The sequence below is a fragment of the Mirounga angustirostris genome, unplaced genomic scaffold (genome assembly GCF_029215605.1).
Source record: "Mirounga angustirostris isolate CCGP_5_RB_7025 unplaced genomic scaffold, mMirAng1.0.hap1 SCAF_7, whole genome shotgun sequence".
NCBI lineage: Eukaryota > Metazoa > Chordata > Mammalia > Carnivora > Phocidae > Mirounga > Mirounga angustirostris.
Window position 1 is genome coordinate 148892718 of NW_026991715.1, and position 11084 is coordinate 148903801.

Sequence of the window (11084 nt, forward strand, 5' to 3'; positions counted from 1 at the left end):
ATATTGGAGGATAAATGGCAGCAGGAGGGAGCCTGGCCGTGAGGATCCTATAGCGCCAGTGAGCAATAGCCTCCCGCGCTGTCTGAGATGGAATTCAGGCTAGCAATTGTGAAGACAATAGCTAGAATGTAGAAATCAATTAATGGCAACATAGCGTCTCTAAGGGCAGAAATGAAAGCTGAATTGGCAGAATTTAAAAATGCTATCAGTGAGGGCGCCTGGGTGGCTCAGTCGTTAAGCGTCTGCCTTCGGCTCAGGTCATGATCCCAGAGTCCTGGGATCGAGACCCGCATCGGGATCCCTGCTCTGTGGGAAGCCTGCTTCTCCCTGTCCCGCTCCCCCTGCTTGTGTTCCTGCTCTCGCTATATCTCTCTCTGTCAAAAAAATAAATAAAATCTAAAAATGCTATCAGTGAGATCCAATCTAATCTAGATAATCTAACAGCTAGGGTAAGCAAGGCAGATGAATGAATTAGTGACGTGCAAGATTATATAATTATTAGATTATATAATTATAACTTAAATAAATAAGAAATATTTAGACAAAGTTGGAAATTACAGAATCTAGAAAAAGTTTGAAATGAAAAGCAGATGTTTCTCTTTTCCGACAAGTTCTTTTTAATGTAAACTTTTAACAGTTTCCTGAGATCCCCACCCCCCAGGAAACAAAGATAAAAACAGAGATCTTATGCTATGTGAAATAAGTCAGGCAGAGAAAGTCAATTATTATAATTGTTTCACCTATTTACTGCAAAGTCACTGTGGTGACTAACATAATAAAATAAAATTTAAAAAAATGTACAAGAAAAAATTCTAAATTCAAAATCAAAGACATTCAAATCAAAATTTATAATGGTAAATGTCATATGTGTTCTTAACTTACCAGATACTTAAAAGAGAAAAGATATTGATGATCCTGGTGCTGATGTAGGTTGAAGAAATAGACAATCTCCTTATGAGCAGGTGGGACTCTATAGGTACACAAAATGGTGGCATTCAATCTGCAAATATAAATGAAAATATTAAATATACTTAACTTTTGCCCTAGAAATCTACTGCCAAAATTTTATCCTACGTATATCTTGCTTTTAAAATGTTTGCAAAGGTGGGGCACCTGGGTGGCACAATCAGTTAAGCAACCAACTCTTGGTTTCAGCTCAGGTCATGGTCTCAGGGTCGTGATCTCAGGGTCATGAAATCGAGCCCTGTGTGGGGCTCCATGCTCAGTGTGGAGCCTACTTAAGACTTTCCCTCCCCCTTGGGCGCCTGGGTGGCTCAGTTGGTTGAGCGACTGCCTTCGGCTCAGGTCATGATCCTGGAGTCCCAGGATCGAGTCCCGCATCGGGCTCCCTGCTCAGCAGGGAGCCTGCTTCTCCCTCTGACCCTCCCCCCTCTCATGTGCTCTCTGTCTCTCTCACTCTCTCTGTCTCAAATAAATAAATAAAATCTTTAAAAAAAAAAAAAAAAAGACTTTCCCTCCCTCTGCCCCTCCACCCCTGCTCTCTCTCAAATAAATAAATAAATCTTAAAAAAAATAAAGAATAAAATGTTTGCAAAAATATGTATGTGCAAGGAAGCCCATTGTAGCGTGGTTTACAATAGCAAAAACCAAATAGAACTGAAGAACCATCTGTAGGAGGCACATAATGTATCACGATCAATGCAGTTGTTAGAATATTCACAGCAGGGAGAATAAAAAAGCTTTTCCTGTACTGATGGAAAAAGACTAAAAAATACTTGAAGGGAAAAGAGCAAGTGCAAAAGAGCAAGATCTCTGGGTTTTTGTTGTTGTTGTTTTGCTTTGTTTTGTTTTTAATTTTCTTTTCTTTTCTTATGTTAGTCACCATTCAATACATCATTAGTTTTTGATGTACTGTTCCATGATTCATTGTTTTCATATAACACCCAGTGCTCCATGCAGTACGTGCCCTCCTCAATACCCATCACTGGGCTCATCCATCCCCCCACCCCCCTCCCCTCTGAAAACCCTCAGTTTGTTTCTTGGAGTCCATAGTCTCTCACGGTTTGTCTCCTCCTCTGAATTCTCCCCCTTCATTTTTCCCTTCCTTCTCCTAATGTCCTCCATGCTATTCCTTATGTTCCACAAATAAGTGAAACCATATGATAATTGACTTTCTCTGCTTGACTTATTTCACATAGCATAAGATCTCTGTTTTTATCTTTGTTTCCTGCGGGGGCGGGGATCTCAAGAAACCATTAAAAGTTTACATTAAAAAGAACTTGTCAGAAAACAGAAACATCTGCTTTTCATTTCAAACTTTTTCTAGGTTCTGTAATTTCCAACTTTGTCTAAATACTTCTTATTTATTTAAGTTATAATTATGAAAAACAACTATAATTGTGATTGTTGGGATGAGGTTTGGAGTTAATATTTTTCTAGGGATAAATCCTCCCCTGGCTGAGGTAGATTAAAAGAGAGAACCGCAACAACCCATCCAAATTCTTTCCGATCATATTTTACTGCAAATCCACTAAAATACCATGTACTATACATCACTTAAGCACTGGCCCAAGCTCTAATTTATAACAGCACATAGCCTCCATGGTGGTTTTCAAGACTGACCACAAATCCCCTGCCCCCAGACATCCATACCCTTTGCAATGTGACAAGGCAACTCCTCCCATCAAGGGGGTGAGCCTGTGTCTCCATCCCCGCAGCCAGCTGGGCCCAGAACAGTGTGCGGGCAGAACGCCACTTGACGCCAGTCTCCAGCCTGCCGTGAGGGTCTTCCCATCAATGGTCGGAGACATAGTCATGCGACCTCTAGCCATACTTCAAATATGAGGTCCCTCCTCCCTAAGACAACCCTCCTCAAGCCCACGCATTTACTCTCTGGGCCTGTTTTGGGCTCACTTGTGTTCCCTCAAAATTCCTATGCTAAAGTCCTAACCCCCAGTGCTCAGAGTGTCCCTGTATTCAGAGATGTGGTGTTCGGGAGGTAATCAGGGTAAAATGAGGTCACTAGGGCACGCCCCAGTGCAATATGATGGGTGTCCTTATAAGAAGAGATCAGGACATAGTCACACATAGAGGGGTGTCCACGTGAGGGCACGGGGAGAAGGCTGTCTACACCCCAAGGAGAGGGGTCTTAGGAGAAACCAATCTTGCTGACACCTTGATCTTGGACTTCTAGCTTCTCCAGAACTGTGAGGAAACAGACTTCTGGTTTTAAGCCCCTCGTCTATAGGATTGGTTACCTTGTGGGCTTTTGACTCAGCCTTTTCCTCACTGTGTTGTAGGCATGCGTGGAAACTCAAATCTCCTCGCTGGACAGGGGGATTCTAGGGGAGACTTTATTCCACCCATTTTTGTTTCTGTAGAACAGAGCAGACCCATTTGCTGGAAACCTTTAGCCTCTGTGCAGATTCTAGCAATACCATTCTGTGCTGACATTCACGCATTCACTGCTGTTCATCACAGTTCTTGGTCCCTCCTGGAGTCTAGTGTCTGGTATTTGGGCACCTACAACTCTTCTGTGTATCCCCCTCTCGTGCCCAGGTCAGTGGTTAACACCTGGCGGGCTCTCAACAATAATCGACAGACTCGACAGGGGAACAGAAGCCTGAGACATGATGCTCTCCAAAGCAAGACGGTGGCAGAGCCAGGGATCTCTCTTTCCCTTACAACCAGGCAACGGAGTGAAGTTTGTATGCCCTAGATTTCATTCAGCTAACTGGGAAATCAGACAGACCCGGGAAGCACCTTGTCTGGTTATATAACAGCCTGGGATGATTCCAGTGTCTCTGTAAATTAGACCTAATGCAGAGCCTAAAACAGGCTATGACACTTAGGGGAAGATTCCAGAAAGCCTGGAATTGTTGACTTTGCACACCCCTAGTCCACGTCTGTCAGCTGGTCAGGCACACAAGGGGACGACGACCATATCCAATGCCACCATCATGCCTCAGCAACTTGTCAGGGGGATGACCCTCTGTTTGGAAGCAAGAAGAGGGCAAGAGACCCACAGGCTTTATGAAATGTAAAGTATGGTATCTATCTTTGGCTCAGAAATATGTCCCAGGAAAGGCAAAAATATACTTGTTGAAAATATGAAGTCACAGATGGTTACCTATCTGAGTAAAAGTTCTCCAAGATTTAGCCAGGATAAGAACATGAAAGACTGGTGGACATGTGGTTTTTTGGATCTGAGGTAGTTCTCACAGAGAATTTTGAAGACCAGGCACCAGGCAGCCCCAGACCCCCACAACATTTTTTTCTGAACTCATGCCTGTTCTCATCCCATGTATGCTTATTATGACTCAGGCTGCATTTTTTTCTTCTTGCTTTTAGCATTTCCTTCCCACGTTGGCTACTGTTTTTCCTCTCTTCCTTGCAGTAACACCCTGAGTTTCTGCACATATTCATTCCACGCCCACTGTACCTGTCTTCTCTGGGGAGCCACCTGTCACCTCTGAAGTGTTGTTATTGTCATTTTCTGCTTTCATGCAAGCCAGCTAGGATAAGGTGTTTTATAGGATAGGCAGAGCACTGTTATTCAACAGTGATGCATCAGGAGAGACGGAAACTAGGCTCTATATACCAATTTTAGCACAAGAAAAATCGCTTATTCCCTTGAAAACTAAGAGTGATGATTTACTGTATTCTGCTACTCACGAATGCATTGTAGATCAGGAGCTGGAGGCCAACAGTGGGAAATTAACATAAATCGAGGTTTCTTACATTGTCTATAGTTGGAAAGTAGCACTTTCTAGATGAGAAAGTCATAAAGCACTATTACCAGATGTTTTCTTGGCAAACTTTAATTATTCTCCTGCTCCCTGTCTTTTTAATGATATCCATTGGAGACAGCTAATAATTCTTGCTTCCCTGCTTTTTTTATCCAGTGGAGGGGCATGCCCCTGGGATTTCGAGTTTTTTGTATGTGTCTGCTATTCCCCAGAGGTCTGAATTGTCAAATGATTACAAAATACCTTCAGCAACTCTAGCAAACAGGCCGAGGGTTTGGAAGTCTAAGTGGGCAAAGACATCCTATGTGGAGAGCAAAAGGTGAAGATCGTGACAATGTTAATCTGGCGAGATCACAGAGCACAATAGAATATGGTGCCATGCACAGAACTGAGGGTTCACATTCTTCAAACACCATGACAACTTAGCTAAACATAAGAATATTGAGGTTACAAAACATGTCTTCTCTCAGAATTTACTTCCCATCTGGAAACACTATCCTTATTAACCAACTGAACACAAAGATTGCGTCTACTGGAAATAACAAGGGAAGAAGAACAGTCTTCATAGAAGACTACCAGTAAGAAAACACTGTGCAGAAAAAAAAAATCCTCTCATTTCAGTCATGGCTTTTCTCCCAGTGTAATAGTAAAACTGGGTTGAAAATAGATGTAAGGCTATCAAGAAATTTCCCTAATTGCAGGCAAAGATGCCACAGACGGGTTCCCAAATTTAAAACTCTTTCCTCACATTCTAATCTTTCCTAAACTTTGGCTCTATCCCAGTGTATTCCAAATTCCCGGATTTCTGCCAGCCCTTTCAAGGATTATTTTTAAGAGGATTCTGGCCTTTCTGTGCTTAATGATTTAAAGCAGAGCCAAACTACCAGGGAAGTGGCAGGGGATGCTCTTGCTGACGATTCCTTTCAGAATTGCACTGAATGCTTTACTGAGTCTCCAAAGAGGGTAGAAAAATGATCTGAATGGATTCTTATTAAAATTTTTGAAAAGAAAATTTTGTTTTGTGGATCTGATCTGGAGTATGTAAATGCATGTCTCCCCAGAATGTGAGGACAATTTATTTTATTAAGTAAATGAAATATGCATTCCAAAGTACTGGTGCAATTTTAAGCTATTTAACCAACCTTTCCATTCTTAATAGTATAAGCATCAAGATAATCCTTTCCTACTAGTTCTCAAAATTCAATTTAAGGTGATCTGAATTAGTGAGGATTTACTACATCAATTCACTTCTGATGTTAAAAGAATAAAATGATTTGTTAAAAATAAGATACTTGGAAACCAAATGTGCTTTAGAAAACTGAGCAACCATCATGTGCCTATTCTTTTTGTTTCTAAAGGGATGAGGATCAGCAAGGGTATAAAATTTTCAATCAGAGGCTCACTCGTGACCACACGCAGAAACAAATATTTTTAAAGGAGGTTATTAAGGCATGAATCACTTTTATGAAGACATATCAGGCTGTCACATGCAGAGGTGATTCGACAGAGTATCTATGAATTGTCAATCACCTCCTAATGCTGTTTGACCTTCCCTCTCCTTGACTTTCAGAACCATAGTCAGCCCAACAAGAAAGGTTGACATACCTGAACAGATATAATCACAGCCTCGGTTCATTCTAAGTAGAGGACAGACAGTCCCCATGTGATTTAGAAACAGTTTCTAATTTAAGACATCATGAAGTTGAACCAGGACATTACTTTCCATTTGTCTGACCTGAAAAGAATTGTTAAAAGTGTAAATCACCGAATTACCTAGACTATTCCAGGTTCGTCCAAATACCTAATTTATTTTCTCATAGATTACATACTCCATAATTTGCATTTTATACATTAAGTAAAATAATGTGATATGCACTGATACCAGTGTGGGGTGATTTTTTTTCTATTTTTAGTGCACAGTGCCTATTAGAACAATAGTAGAAATTCGATTATTTAGAATCACTTATAGTAGTGACACCAAGGAAACCAATGCACTATCTCCACTTGGAATTTAGAAATCAACTGAAATAATAGGTCAGGCTTAACATACTGAGGGAAACAGCCTTCAAATATATTTCAAGTACTAGGTCCATATGCATGTATTTTTTTTTCTTTTTTTTAATTTAAATTCAATTAGCTAACATATAGTACATCATTAGTTTTTGATGTAGTGTTCAATGATTCATTAGTTGCATATAACACCCAGTGCTCATCCATATGTATTTAAAGGAGAATTTGCACCTTTCACTCACAGAGGTGGGAGAGCAATGTTCCAGACAAGAGCTACAAAAAGGCTTGATAAAATTAAAAATACTTAGCACAAAAATGTTTTCTTTCCTTCGGCATCTTAAAGGAAAGAACAATGTGTGCAGGATGATAAGAATCTGATGAAAAATAAAGAGCAACTGAAGTCTGAACCAAGGGATTTCCTGCAGGAAGATCCTAGGAATCAAAAATTCCATGACCATCCGCAAGGTTTTGTTCCAGAGCGACCATCTGGATTCATGGCCAAAGCGTGGAGAGTAGAATCAGCACACCTAGGCTTCAGACTGACATTTAAGTTCCTTGAATGTCAACTTTCCTCAGGGTCTAAAATGGGGAAAATAAAATCTGTTGCTCTTTTACTTTCTAACACATCATTTATAGAAAGACTCTGAACTCTTAAGATCAACTCCTATAGTCTAGAAGTCTAAGAAAGTATCATGATCATACAAAATGTCAATGTGTAGGTTATTCAGTTTTCTCCAAAGGAATTCAAAATAAAAAACAAAATTTGCCTATCGAAGCACTTTAGGAGCCAGATTAAGTTTTCCTGATTCATCCATGTCTGCATCCAAAGTGATGCAAATAAACTCAGGATACTCTAATAAACAATTAATGTAAAAATTAATTCCTTTCCTTCCACCCAGTACTGACTATGGAATGCTAAGCAGTAAAACTAACATACAATTCATAGACTTCCAGCTTGACCATTTTGTAATTAGCAGATTATAAACCCAGAAAATCACTGTCAGAAACACCAAGTATAGGACAAAGAGGCTGGCTGACCACAAGGAGAGGTTTTTTCTTTCCCTTAGGAAAAAATTTCCTACTTATAAATTGGCTTTTCAAAAATTACTGGGAAAAAATGGACTTTTTTTTCCTAAATAGATTTATGACTAAGCTAAATAAACTTTTTTTGAAAAAAGAAAGATTTTACGAATGTTAAAATTAACCTTTGTGTTTTAAGAGTTCACTGTTTGACCAAAATTATCATGGAACTTAGTCATTTTAAATGTCCCAGGAAAAACTGAAATTGTAGATTAATGGTAGAGCATTTTGTACCCAAGGGTAAACCACACCCACTACCAGAGATAGAACCTATCCAGGCTATGGGAAAAGAAGTAGAGATTTCTTTCCATTCTCCTTTATCTTCCTTTGGTCTCTCTTTCCTAAGTTTTAACACATTCTCTTGGATATCCCAAGTCCTAAATCTGACTCCCACCCTTTCATGCGATGCCTCTCTATCCAAACTAGAAATGTCTAAATAGGATCCAATTCTTTTGGTTCACTAAAAAAAAAGAAAAAAGAAAAAGAAAAGAAGGCAAACCCTTAAATTTCTTGTGATCCAAACTTTCAAACATTTAATAACAGAAGCAAGTTCCACTAAACAACCAAACTATTTTCTATTAAACTGGTTCTCTGCAAAGGACCGCACCTTCTCAGCGCTTATGGTTGCTCACCCCAAATACCTCAGGGACCAAACTCATTCTCTTGACTTTTCCTCTTTCACCACACTGAAAAATCCCCAGACCACCAGCAGTCTCTATTACCTGCTACCATCCCCTTCCATCACCTCTCCATCTTTCCGGCTCACTCCAAAATTCAGTGAAGACTTTAATGTTAGGCTCACACTCCTTTTTTTCCTCCCTAATACAATTCCTTCCTATGTAACTTCAGTATCATTGGGAAAGCTCATCCAATATACTTGTCTCAAAGTTTTTTTCACCTTTCAGTTCTTTTAAGCTTCTTTTCCATTTTACCATAGTGGGGTTGGTTCCCATGGTCACATCCTGGATCTGGTTATCACTTGGAAATTCTTCACAGCTCAAAATAGGAACTTTGAGATATCACAAACCCAACTCCTTCTTCTTGTCCTCTCTTCCTCCTACCACATTTGTGGGTTGTTTTAGCTTTAAACAGCTAGTCATTTGACTCCTCTTGTCTTTATGTTTTTTAAGTTAACCTGCAACTTAACAGCGTCAGCACCCTGAGCTGATATGTCTTTAACTCACGTCTTTGTGACTCACGTGTGCCGTGCCATGCTGGACCAGAACTCGTCTTCTATGCACAGAGCTGATCCCTGTTGTAAAGAATTGATCAGTCCTCTCTCCTGGCCTGGTATAATCTACTCCACCACCCATGCTGTGTGACAACAGTCCTTCTATGTCCTGTAAACAACTCCCTCCCCCATTTCCTTCACTGACTCATAACCCTCATCCTTAATTTTCTCCAAATTAAAGAACTTGTAAAGCTACCCACACATCCAATAGCCTACCTGTTTTTCCATCTCTTTTCCTACTTATTCAGCCACTTATTCAAAAATGTTTATTAATGGTCCACAATGCGCAAAGGAGTATATTAGACGATGGGGTTAAAAAAAAAAACATGTAACAGGGGGTGTTTATTCTTGGGGAGCTCATAGTATAGCAGAAAAGACAAACAAATAATTGCAACTTCATGTTTCATGGGCATTTTATTTTGTTAGAGGAAGAGGGTACAGCAGGTAAAGATGTTTATGTCTCTGTACATTAGAATTATAATTGATTTTTAGCTTATACTTGCTACTAATTTATATTTTTTATAAAATTTGTTATTTGAATATGTATTACTCTTAAAATAAGAAAAGTGGTATGTGTCAATCAGGACTCTCCAAAGGAACCAAACCAATAAGGATAGATAGAAATTTTCTAAGGAACTGACTCATGGGATTGTGTAAGTTGGCGTGTCCAAAGTTTGCAGGGCAGGCTGGACACTCAGGCAGGATTTCTGTGTTATCATCTTGAGGCAGAATTTCTTCTTTTCCAGGAAACCTTGGTTTTTGCTCTTAAGACTTTCAAATGACTAGATGAGGTTCACCCACGTTATCAAGGGCAATTGCCTTTACTTAAAGTCAACTGATTATAGATGCCAATAACATCAACAAAATATCTTCACAGAAACATCTACACAAGCATTTGTCCTAACAATTGTGTGCCTAACCTAGCCAAGTTGACACATAAAATAAACTGTCACAGGAATTGTGGCTCTCCAAAATTTATATGTTGAAGCCTTAATCCCCAATAGGGCTGAATTTAGAGATAGGGTTTAGAAGGAGGTAATAAAGGTTAAATGAGGTCATAAGGCTTGGACATTAATCGGTAGGACTGGTGTCCTTATAAGAAGAAGAGACACAGAGATCTGAGGACACAGCAAGATCTAGTCATTTGTCAGCCAGGAAGCTGGCTTTCCCCAGAAACCATCCTTGACACACCTTGTTCTTGTACTTACAACCTCCTGAAATGTGAGAAAATAAATTCCTGTGGTTTAAGCCACCTAATCAGTGGTGTTTTGCTATGTCACCCTAGCAACAATAATACATAAGGTATTAAAAAAAAATAAAAGAGAGAGAGAAAGTCACCCTTTGAAGACAATGATTGGTACAATACTAATATTCAAACCTGGCTGTATATCAGATTACCCAAGGAACTTTCACAAGCATAGTTCCCACGCCCAAACCCTGGGGTTCCCACTCAGTACTAGGGAATGAGGAAGGCATGTATCTACATGTTGCAGAGACTCAGCAAAGAGGGTTGTGACATGAAACACTGTAGTAAAGAAGAAATCTTATTATTTCTATTTGTATAGTATATATTTGTATCTAAAAAAGAAAGGATTTGGGCCTGAATGATATGGAATGTGGGGATTAACATTTGTGCTCCCGTTCAGCCCAATATCAGGTATTCACTACAACAGACAAATGGAATGAGGTCTTCACCATGATGGGTTAACCTCTGATGGGTTAACCCAGGACAGGTTTATATACTCCTTTGCATACCCTCGACAAATGATGTCATGGATGCCATATGTGTGGCCAATTTACATACGGCAGTAAATAGATTTATGGGTATAATCACATCTCAACAAAGTAAATCCTCACAAAATGGACAGCTGGCTTTAAAGGATTCCAATAAAGAAAGTAGTTATCGAACGTAAAGCTCACAGTGCAAGCACAGGTGACCAAGAGGGGAAGGCAGAGTTTCCAGATTCTTCTTTAGTCTTCAAAAGAGGCAAAAGCTAATGGTCTGATCAGGTTTGACAGGAGTCAGTCCAAAACATTCAAAATTGTCAGAAGAC